The 12,182-nt window shown below is 40.9% G+C and overlaps 1 protein-coding gene across 3 annotated transcripts in view; it reads left to right on the top strand.

Annotated features, from left to right (window-relative positions):
• The first annotated feature begins 1,041 nt into the window (after positions 1-1,041).
• The window catches only part of Arhgef28 (Rho guanine nucleotide exchange factor 28), a 299,305-nt gene continuing 288,164 nt past the window's right edge, over positions 1,042-12,182 (top strand). The window contains exon 1 of one of the 3 annotated variants that reach the window (XM_058574125.1): positions 1,042-1,198. The gene's annotated coding sequence lies outside the window, so the exon portion shown is untranslated. Of the gene's footprint in view, positions 1,199-1,309; positions 1,470-12,182 lie in introns of those variants that run through there. The other 2 variants (XM_046427126.2, XM_046427118.2) reach the window with 2 other exon arrangements.

Raw genomic sequence — 12,182 nt, 5'->3', positions numbered from 1 at the left:
ACACTTTTGAAGGTACTTGGAAAGTGCAGACCAAATTCAAGCAGACATTTAATCTCCAGTAGACATTTTAATGTTAAAAACTTTTTTATGTTTGAAAAAAATATTATTGCTTTTATTTTTATCTTTAATACCTTGAAGCCCTGGCAATGGGCAGGAACTTCTTTTGGGTTCACAGACCTGTGGGACAGAATTGGCTGGGATGAGCACCCTGGTCAGGAGCGCAATGCCAGAGTCCAGGTTCCTTTACCCAGAAGGAATGGCTGGAACAGGGATATGGTCTTCAGAGAGGGGATGGTCTTTTCTTGCTAACTTGTCCTTCCTCAAGCTCCATATCAGCAAAGTGGGCTCTGGAAGGTGGTCAAGACTAAGAGGTGATGGTGACAGGTGGGAAAGGGTGCTCCTTTCTGACTTGGTGCCTTGCTTCCCTATCAGGTCTTTTAGGGAAGAACAGAGATCAAGGTGATTACAGAAAAGTCAAATCGGCAATTTTACCTTTAAGGCTGCAACAATCATCTGTTTTATAGAGGTCTGGCTGACAGACTTGTAAGCTTGGGGTTGCAATCAGTTCTAAGTGAGTGGAAAAGCGGGTTGAAGGATAAAAACAATCCTCCATATTGTTCATTGTTAAAAAGGGTATGGTTTTCATACGTTTTTGAAGTCGCAAGGTTGCCGACTTTTGGCCACTTGCATGCAAGAACGCAAAGGGAATCACAGCTTGCAAAAAGCTCCGGGCAAGAGGAACACCAGCCTCATGAAATAAGAGGGCGTTTACTGTTTTTTAAATAATACTTCCTATTGTAATAGACCTGGGTCGCATCATGTCACGGGTGTGGTGGCTTTTGGCTGAGGACAGCCCAGCCTCCCCCGGGCTTGGCACAACTCCTCTCAGGAGTGGACCGCCAGCCCCTTCCTCCTGCGGCGCCTAGGCGTGGGGGCCCCCAGGGCGCACGGGCGCCCCCCCTCGGGTGCAACCGGGCCCTCCCTTGGCGCTGCAGGTCCGCGCCAGTCTCCGCGCGTCCCGGAGCTCCGTGCCGGGGGGAAGGGAAGCCAAGGCGACCTGCCACCGCCCCGCGGCAGGAGGGGCTGGTGGAGCCTTAGGAGTCCGAGCAGCTTCAGGTTTCCTCCTGGAGCCGGTGTCGAGCGCGGCTGGCGGGCCTTGCCATGTGATGCGGCGGCTGCGAGCCGTGGAGGCCCGGAGGTGGGCAGTCGCGGGATCCAGTGGCCGCGGGGAGGCGCGGGGGGAGTGGGGGCGGCACCAGTGGCGGGCAAGCCAGCCGGCCCGGGAGCCTCGGCTCCGCCCCCTCCGCCCGGGCCCCAGCAGGGCCGCCGCCGGGTGTTGGCAGCTCCGGGTAGAGGCTTCCCGGCTTCGGGCAGCGGCGGGCCGGGGGCGCATTCTTGGGCGCCCTGGGGCAGGCCGCGAGGGGCTGCGCCTTGCCTGGGCTCCGGAGGCTTCGGGGCCGCAGCTCCAGGTAAATGTTCCTTAGGGCTCCATCCTCCACGTCTCCCGGTAGCCCTGGGCTGAAAAGTTTGCCCACCTGACTTTGCAGGGGACAAACTCTCTCCAGAGGCCACTTGCTCCTGCGTCCCCGAGGACGCAGGGGTCAGCAGACGTGAAACTGGGGTGCTACTGTGTGCAGGGCGGAGGAAGGGCTGGGCGCCGCCTCCCGGTCTGTCGGGGACCGCAACAAGTGCAGAGAGCTGCTGAGTTTTGCACGGCGGCGGCAGCTGCGGAGCGCGAGGTTGCTCGGGCAGCACGGCCGCAAGAGCACCGTGAGACTGCAGCGACCCTTCTTGCCCTGGTCGGCCGCCCTTGGGGACGGGGGATGGGAGGAGGGAATACCCAACGCGAGTCCTTCGGGAGTCGGGGAAATTGATGGCACTGTAGCGGAGAAGGGAGAGCTTCGAAAGCTGGGATCTGCCCTTCCCATGTGTGCCTCTGATCTTGGGTTGAGGTACTTGGAGGGACTCCAAAAGTGCAAACCAAGCTCAAGCTCCGGGCACAAACACTAACGTTTATTTTGTGTGGAAACATTTGCTGTTTTAAAAAGCATCTGTGGTCCTCTTGGTTGGGAGGAGCTTTCAGGATTCTGAGGATTTCTCGCACTTATTTTATGGAATTGTTTTCTCCTGGAATATTTGGGGTATGGGTTGTTGTACCCTAACCTTCTCATGCTTAGCGTTGCCGAAGAGTCATAATGACAGACCTGTAGTCGACTGAGAAGCAGAGGGAGAAACCATTCTTGTCTGTGGAAAACCATGTGGAAACTGGGTGCTCAGGCCGCTTAGGAAATGACAATTCTGGTTTCCCAGACACCAGTTAGATTTTCAAGAGAGAATCCACTTTAGGAGACCACGAGGTCCTTCCTATGTTACAGTTGAGTGGGTGGAGAAAGGAGGCAACATCTGTGTGTGCACTGCTTCTCCCTCCTTGACCCCTGCTTGGGTCTCAGTCTCCACAGACTGAGATGAGGTTTACCACCAGACCGCCCATTGGGCAAGAAAAAAAAACAACACAAAAAACAAAAACAACAACAACAAAAAAACAAGTAAGCTGGTTATAAGGAACTGACCATTTGAGGTTCCATGTGTCCTGAGGCTTTGTCCTCTTGTGTTCCTCCTCCTGAAGCTTGTCTGAGTGAACAAAATCTTGTTTTCACAGCCAGGAAAAAAAAAACAAAAAACAAAAACAAAAAAACTTGCCCTTCTGTTCTGTGGGATCCACTTTGCACAGGACAGTCCAGATTGATAACTTTACCTGGAAGGTTTCTATATCTTTGTCCTGGAATTATATATAAAGGTTGTCAAAATAAATAGGTGTTGCCTAATCTTCACCAATGGCCAAGCTAACCCTTTTGGAGTATTTGGAGGAAAAGGAATACATACTGCAAAAGCCTTTGGAATTTTTAATGCAATAATAGCATTTCAATGTAATATTCTGATGTGGACATGGTGTGTGATTATTATACTCATTAACTTTGATTAAATAGGAATTTGAATAGCAGCAGACCTGATAGTTAGTGGTCAGGGAAACAGAGTCACAGAGCTAGTAATTGGGTGTGTGATTCAGATGTGTCCTGGCTAATAGGAGAATGGAGAACAGAGAGTGTTTGTTCTGCTTTTGACTGTTTTTCTTATCAAAACCACATAATCAGGCCAATCAAGCACAGGTTATGTAACAGATGTGTCATTAGACTTCTCTTTGAAGTACCGTCTGTCCTCTAAGCAGTTAAGAAACACTTAAAGGTAAAGAAAAAAAAAAAAAGAAGTAGTTGGTAAGAGTCTATGAAATTTCATCAGGGCCTCTGCTTGGGTTTCACACTTTTTTCTCTCTCTTTTTAAACATATGAGTACTGCAGAAGTGTTAGGAATAAATTCTTATTGTGTTTTTATGAGAAACTACTCTTATGGATAAGACATTGGGCAGGAATTTCAGGTGAGCTCTGATACATGACCTCTTTTAGTATGCCACATGAGAAAAGGAAATGTGTTTAAAGCAATATTAAAACAAATAGTGGGATATACTATATTACTTTTTATTAAGAATTCAGTACAAAATTGGTCACCACTAAATTGGTACATAAGTTCCAACTTCAAGACCTGCCAGGGTTTATGACCAAGTACTGACTTCCAAGAAGAAAGATTTATGATATAAATGTTGGAAAACCCTTTTCTACTGAGCCATGGCTAGCATGGTACTGAAAAGAACCTAAATTACTCTCAAACTCTCAAGCTGATTATAATTTTATTATGCTTTAATTTACTGATTAGACAGATCTGATTTATGTAGGTTTTTTTTATGCATTTGTATTTATGTTGCTTTTAGTGGAGCAAAGTAGCTATGCCTCTCCCCACCCCCACCGAGTGACCTTAAACAGGATTTGTTATGAAGAGATGGGTCATGCTGGGCAACTCCTACTGAATTAAAAACAGTAGTACTTTTGAAATGTACCAAATTTGGGGAATTTTGCCATGTGGAGAGTTGTACTGTAAATATTATGCCAACCTTTAAGGCTTGAGTCCAGATCTCTTGCTTAGGCAAAGCTGGGCTTAGAAATATTTTTCTTGCTTACAAAGCATAGATCAGGACATATCTGACAGAGCGTCTTGCCCTGAGTGGATGGTACTCTGTCATTTTGTCCAGTCTCCACAACATTTGGGTTATTATTCTACTGAAAATAAGTTCTCAAAACTTCAAGGCAGTGTTAACTGTTGTTTTGCCAATTTGACAGTCTATTGTGTGCTTCTCTGTGCAAAAAAAATTTTGGGGGGACCAGTGTGCTTAACCATTGAGCCACAACTCCCCCCCACTTTTTAAAAAATATTTTGAGACAGAGACTTGCTAAGTTGCTTTAGGGCCTCGCTAAGTTACAGAGGCTGGCTTTGAACCTGTGATCCTCTTGCTTCAGCCTCCAGAACCGCTGGGATTACAGGCATGCACCACCATGTCTGGCTGAAATTTTTCTTTATTTACATTTATTCAATAAATATTTATTGAGAGCCTGGTATCGCTCTTTGCACTAATTCTGTGGGTTGTGAATTTCATGTCACAGAGACACTTTTCTGGCTTTAGAGTCCTGGGATCTGCTGTATTTCCAGAGTAGACTTTTGCAGATTCCATATGAGGACATTTGGCTGGTCAAATAAGCCACGTGACTTTTTAATGTGATAGTGCATCTTCTTAATTGGCTCCCATTTTTCCCTTGAAATTTGATCTTAGGCACAATGGTAATTTGTTTATTTGTACCGTTATTGCTCCTGGACTTCTTCTCCTGGATCAGCAAGATAATGAGATTTGACATCATTTTAATAAGAGAAAAAGTAATATAATTGAATATTGGGTATTTGTTCCAGTGATGTTGGTTTTGAACACATTTATCAAAATGTATTTTTATTATTCTTTAGAGGTGTATTCTTATATTTTAGTTTAGTAATTTCCTCAACTATTAGCAAATTCAGGTTTGTTTTTCTTTAGAAAGTTAAACACAAAAGTGATGTTCCTTTAAGAGTTGAAGAAATTATATCTATGAGTGAAGGCTGGAAAAAGGCAGAAGTCAGCAATGGTACTTTTCCTTTCTGCAGTAGTGTGCCCAGAAGAGACCCTTCCAAAACTAGCATGCAAATAACATCCTGCCTATTTCAAGTGACAGGCTTTGACTGGTGTGCCTATGGCTATTTTGCCTTTTTAAAAATGTGCTTCTCTATAAATTTTCATCAAGTATACACAGATATTCCCTGAACTCAATAAATAGATGACCAAGAGATATATTGCATACACTAACTGACATTATGTTTTAGCTCTTAAGTTCATCATTGAACACTGGTGGCCATGCCCTTGGTGCTTAAAGCTTACTCCTTTTTTTCCATTATTTGATAATTTAAATAGATTTTATTTCATAAACTCTAACAAAGTGGTTTTGAGTGTGGACTTTGGAGCCAGACTGTCTGGGTTAGACAGTCATCCCAGCTTTGTCCTGGCTGGATGTCCTCTCCCTACCTTGTGTTTTCCATTTGTAAAATGGGAATAATAGTAGTAACCTGCGTTATTGGATTATCAATGAGTTAATTGATGGGGCGCCCTTCTAGTAGTGCCTGGCAGAAAGTGTCAGAAAATGATGATGATTATGTTTACAGAAACTGATAACCATTTAAAAAGAGTGGTAGTGCGAGGGTGTAGTTCAGTGGTAAAGCATGTGCTTAGCACGTGTGAGGCCCTGGGTTTTATCCCCAGCACCAAACACAAAAATAAAAACACAAAACAGTGGTGGCTTTACTAGGTTTTCCAAGTTTTAGAAGGCTGCGAGATGTCAGTGTGACCCAGGGGAAATAGCTCTAGGCTGGAAGTTCAAGGCAGGTGTGGAGTCCTTGGTAATGTCTCAGCCATTTGACCTTGGGCAAGTATGAATGCTTTCTGGTCTCCATTTCCTCATCCAGTTAAACAAAGGATTAGGCTGGATGGTCTCTAAGACCCTTTCAGTTTTAACATTCTGTACAGTCATGAAATTGGAAGGTGGGAAGGGTGTTTGTCAATTCAGTCTTTCCTGTCTGGGTCAACACTGTCAGGAATGTGCAGTCTACAGGTCAGCATTGTGCCTGCAGCAGGCAACCATAAGCATTTGAAGGGATGATGAGGTATTACTATTTTTGCTTTATCTTACCTTAATTGCAGTCACCAGGTTTAAATGACTTGCAGTTATTTTTCTGGACTTAGTCCAGAGAGATTTCAGACATAAAAGTCTGAATCTCACACATGCAAGTCATGTGGCTACCCTGGTCCCTTCCTTCTGAGGAACCCCCACACCCATGTGGAAGCTAGGTGGTAAAGCACTGGAAAGAGGAATGATAAACAGGCTGATTGTTTCTTAATTTTATGATAAAAATAAAATCTGGGGCAAAGGAATTTTCATTAAGGACCTTTAAGTGTGGTGAAACTTGAGAGGTTTTCATTGGGCTGCATGGTTCAGACAAAAACCCTCTCCAGCAAATTTCTGCCTTTCCCCTAAGCCCTTGTTTATTGTCTGAGTCTATTATTGTTGTCACCTGGCTCTTTGTCAACAGTTTTCCTCCTTTTCTTGCTTGCGCTCTCAGCTTCCTGGTTTGCTGTGTGGCCAAGTGTTAGAGTTCCAAAATGTAGGGAATGCTCAGTGATTCCTGGAACTATGGGTTATTTACTTTGAGCCCCTACCTCAAGATTTCAAGCCTGGTTGTACACTGGAACCGCCTTGGCTCAGAATCTCTCAGCTGGACCTAGCATTCTTTTAAAAAGAGGTGATTCCAATATGCAGCCAGGTTTGACAGCCACTTTCCTAATCTTTAGGTGTTTCTGGCATTCTGTATCCTGTAGGGTCAAGAGAAAGGGTAATGCCTACTGTATCTCATGGTGTTATTTTAATCTGCTGTTGTGTCAGCTGTCCCCCTTATGAAAACTTCACTTCCATCAGCCTGGACTAGTAATGGCCTGTGGGACCTGCTATATACAGCTGGCCCTCTACATCCATGGGTTCTGCTTCCTTGGGTTCAACCAGCTGCATATCAAAAATACTTAGAAAAAAATGTCTTTAATGAACATCTACAAACTCCTCCCACTATTATTCTACTCTAAATGATACCATGTAACAATTATTTGCATTGTATTAGGTGTTACAAATAGCCTAGAGATAATTTAAAGTATACAGGAGGATGTGTGTGAGTTATATGCAAATATATGTAATTTTATTTGAAGGATATATTTCCCTCAAATTTTGGTATTCATGGATGTCTTGGTACCAATCCCCCTTGGATACCGAGGGATGACTGTATGTCTAACCTTTTTGACTTTGTTTTAATAGGTCTCTTTTTTTCCCTAGCTAACATCTATTATAGTATTCACAGCACTTTCTTTCTGGAACCTTCCGCTTAGTAACAACCGAACTGCTTTCCCTTCTGAATTCCTGTTACCACATTGCTGGTTCCTCTAATTTATCACTTGCTACCTGCCCCTGGATTCATTGTATGTAAGTTTCTTGTGTGTATGTAAATCTCAACTTTCCAACCTCAGTCTAAGTCTTCGGATGGCAGGGACTCTGATTTACGCTATTTTGTATATATGTTTGTTTGTTGGTTAATTATTTTACTATTTGTTATCTCAGGTTCTTTCAGTTCACAGCATTGCTGCAAAGACTAGTGGTAGTTTGTTCCTGTGTATCAGGTGTAGATTGCATTGGAAAATATTGTAATGCAGGGAAAGGAAGGTCATAATGCTCAGGAAGTTGATGGCTGGTTCTTTTTAATGTAAAAGGGAGACACTGTGGACATTTCCAAGGAAGTTGTATCATTCTGTTTGAGGAAATGAATGGAATTCTTGATTGGAATCTGAGTCTTTGGATTGGTAGAAACAGGAAAGTTTTTGTCTACTTGCTAGCAGACAACATTTCCCTTGTGTAACATACCTCCAGATGGTTGACCAGTCTGTCCTTGAATACTTTTGGTGATGAGGAACTCAACCATAAAGATATTCTGGTCTATCTTTGGAAAGCTGAGGCTTTTCAAAACAATTCTTCCTCATGCTAAGTTCACCATGATCCTGCTGCTTGGAGACCATTCTGAACAATTTCATTTTTATGACAGCCACTTACGTTTTTGAAAATTAAAATTTCTACCTTTGAACTTCTTTTATTGAAACTAGGAAAAAAACCCTTCAAGTTTTTGCAACTTTTGTGAAGTAGCATGATTTTGAATTCTTTCATCACCCTTAGTATTTAACATTCCAAATCTACTATATTCTTCTTAAGGTGCTGACAGAGTGGAGAACAGTGGACCCATCCCAGTCTTAGAGAGATGCCTTTTTTTTTTCTAGGGGAAGGAGTAAAACCTCACTTATAAGATTAGCAGTTGAAAACCAGAGAGATAATGAGACTCAGGGCTTTTCCACTTCTACCTTGTCTTGGACAAGTCACCTAAACTTTTAGTCTGAGTGTTTATTTTTCTCATAGGGTTGTTATAAGGACTTAATAAGCAAGTCTATATAAATTGCTTGGCAAAGGACCTGAGAGAATAATTCCTTCATAAATATTACAACTATGGTAGTTTTAAGCAGTGGTATTTGCTGATCCTCAAGGTTCACAGTCATCTTGAAATTGCATACTTTTTATTCATGTTGCTACCGAGGCACGTCTCATCATGGGATTGTACAAAATTGTCCTTTTCAGGCTATGAACAATTTTACTCTCTCTTAAATGTATTTTCCTATATTTCACTATTTGATCTGGCCTTTCAGAAATCTTTTAGCTTGTTTATAAATTTATAACATTCACTAATTATTATTAGTTTCAAGTTATCCACTATATGTGTGTGTATGGATGTGTATACACATGTATATATATATATATATAAATGAACGTACTCATATATGCTTACCAACTGCTACCTTAATATTTACCTTAATATTTATCTAGCACTTAAATTTACCTAGCACTTAAATTCGAGGAAAGTAGACTTATGCCACCAACTTTAACTATAAGACTGCTTTTAACCTAAATCTCAAAACAATTCTAAAAACTGCAAAAATTCCTAAAAATGTCTGACTTAATGAAGAAGAATACCACTCTTTTGTATATATATGGTTATATTTATGATATATATCAAAGTAGACCACCCTCTTTTGTATATAAATGGTTGCATAGTCCTTTAATGCCTCAAGGATATTAAAAAATAAAAACACAACTGCTCTGAAGGGTGAAGTTTGGGGTGGAGCAATCTGGTTTGCCTACATAAACATTACACTTACATTCATCAGTTTTGGGTCACATCATTCAACTAATTACCACCCATTTGTATGAGCATCTGATTATTAAACCTCCGTATTGTCATAAGGGTGCATACTTTATTTTATCTCTTTATTCACCAGCCTAATAGCTTATAACTACATAATATAATGGGGTGATTCTTAGGGGAGTTATTCTTAGAGAACCCCATTGGCTCTGTGTGTCTGTTATTTTCTCTCTGATATATTTGTACACCAGTCCTCTAATTTTCTGCTCTAGAATCTTATCTAGGATCAACCTGAAATGTGTTCTGTTTAGAATTTGTAGATTCTGCCTTTTTGAAAATGGAAATGACATATACCTATCTCCCATAGTGAATCCTTGCATCAGTTTATACAGTTTCTGATGTAGTTAGGAAATCTCATTGGATTCTTCCCTATCCTGATATGTCCAGCAGCCTGGAACTAATTTAAAATATCTTGATACTCACTTAAAACTGACTTTCACACTAAGAGATGTTCTTTCTCTCCTCTTTAATTAGAAAAGCATTCTCCTCCAGGAGGAGACCAAGTATAAGTAGACATAGAGGAGTTCTCCTTATTTCTATGTCATTCTTCCACATCCTCTCACCAGCCCCATGCAGATCTATCCCTTCCTTGACACTGTAGCATAAAAAAATAATTTGAAACAGACATCTTATCTATAGCTTTTTGGAAAGCCTGAGGTTATTTGGGCCATTCATCTGTCTGATAGAAGTCTTAAGAGCAATATTCCTCATCTTTGTTCCTGAAAAGGGGCCAGGAAGAAGGCAAAAACAAAGCCTTTAAAAAAATTGTACAAGTTGAAAACTGCACAAATCTAGGAATGAGAAGGCTAGAATTGTGAGCTTGTTGAATGTAATCATCTCTTCACATCTCTGTATCATCAGTTTCATTTCCAAGTGGGAGGTCTTTGGCTATTTTTTTTAATTTAATTTTTTTAGTTGTTGTTAGAACTTTATTTTTATTTGTTTATATGTGGTGCTGAGAATTGAACCCAGTGCCTCACACATGCTAGGCAAATGCTCTACCACTGAGCCACCACCCCAGCCCCCATCTTTGGGTATTTCTATTAATAGATGGATTTTTTTTTTTTTTTTTTTGGTGGTGATTTCATTGTAGTAAAGTTAGGTGGAGGTGTAATTTGAATTGGGTGGAGTGTTAACGGAATTAAGGTCTAGGTTTATGCTCTGTAGAAGAGTGTAATCTGTTTCCTTATTATTTTCAGAAACCTTTTATTCTTTCATGTAAAAGAAGCAGTTGGTCTAATGCTGAAGGGTTGTCTTTCATGGAGTTCCCAAGTTTGCAACTTGTTCCAAGTGCTCATGAATGGATTTCTGGAAGTTGCTTTTATACCAGTTATCACTGCCCCCAGGGACTTAGCAAGTTTACCGCTGGCTGTTTCCTATTCTTGTAGGCAAAGGATAATGTATAAAACCTATTATCAATATAGGGTTTTAACTGATGGAGTCTCAGGGGAGTAAAAGAGAAGCATTTCTTGTCAGTTGCATACTTCTTGTCAGAATAAGTTATATAAAATACTATGTATTATTTTCTCATTTGATCACCAGGCATATTGATAGTTTGTTTATTGAAAATAAAAGGAATTCTTGGTTTCAGTTAAAAGGTCTTATTTAGTTAGATGTTTGTTAAGGACACTTTTCTCATGTCCTTTGATTTTTAGCTTTCTTATAAAAATGTGCTAGAATCTTATGCAAGAAGAGGGTGATGAGATTTTACACGGATTTTGCGTAGATAACTTGGATTGTTTTGCAACTACTGTGAAAACTCTAGGTTATCTTCTTCAAGGCTGCAGAAAGTTCCAGGTTAACTTTTCACTTGCCTTATTCTTCTAACAGAAAATCGAGCTAAAGAAAATCCAACTTCACCTAACCAGCAGCTTAAGAAAAATCTCATCTTGACAGAATGCCAAGTCTAATTTTCATATTGGTTTATCAGAAGAGGGTTTTTTTTAAATTAAAAATAAAGAGTAAGATTTTTTTTTCTTCCACATTTATGGTAGGAATCTTTATCTTCATTCATTAACTGTTATTCATTGGGTCTTTGTTCACAAAAGTTCACAAGAACGTTTCTCATCCATTATATACTTTTTTGTCATTGTAAGTTATTAGATAACTTAAAAAGTGTCCACAGAAGTGGACAAGCAGTGGTGGAAATGAGAAGTACGTGAGGTGTCTGGATTTAAATGAATTTTAAAACAGTCTTTTTAGTGTGAGTTGGACTTAATTGTTGGTGGTTTGTGCATTCAGTGTAGAGGGTAATAGATTGTATGTGAGATGAAGGTTTTAAAATGACTCTCATTCTGGATATAGGTTGGATCACAATGGAATTTGGGGGGAAATCTTACATTGTGCCTAATATGTTGGTTGGGTCATGTCACCTCTTTGGTCCCTGTTCACCTCATCTGAAACCCAGGGGGTTGGGGCCTGCCCAGTCCATGATGTGTTCCATCTTGCAGTTTTTGTGAATGGAAGGATGGTGTGTTAAGGCCCCTGGGGTTAGTAGCATAATGCTTGGCTCCCAGAGCACATTCAGATACTTGACTGACAATGTCTAGATTGTTCAGGAAGTTGAGTGTGAAGATGGTACTTTGGTATTGCATCTGCATAGGGAAAAATGATTGCTAATACTCTGAGATTACCCTGTCACACTCAGCTCATGTTTTTGCTGTCAGAATACTTCAAGAGCAGTGAGGTGGAATCAGCCAATAATAATCCAGTAATTATTTTTAATTGAATTTTAAGATGAGTGGAAGTGGGTATTAATTTCATTTTAGCAGATGGAACTTAATGGACCCTACTCCATTTAGAGTAGGTGGAGAATATGCCCTGAAATATATGGTATTTTTGATAAATATCAATTTTCAGCCAAAGTAAGAACATTT

Source organism: Marmota monax, unplaced genomic scaffold, assembly GCF_021218885.2.
Source record: "Marmota monax isolate L192 unplaced genomic scaffold, Marmota_monax_Labrador192_F-V1.1 WCK01_AAM20220418_F8-fsc00018, whole genome shotgun sequence".
Classification (NCBI taxonomy): Eukaryota; Metazoa; Chordata; class Mammalia; order Rodentia; family Sciuridae; genus Marmota; species Marmota monax.
Note: the sequence above shows the minus strand (reverse complement) of the source record. Positions and strands in the feature narration are given on the sequence as shown.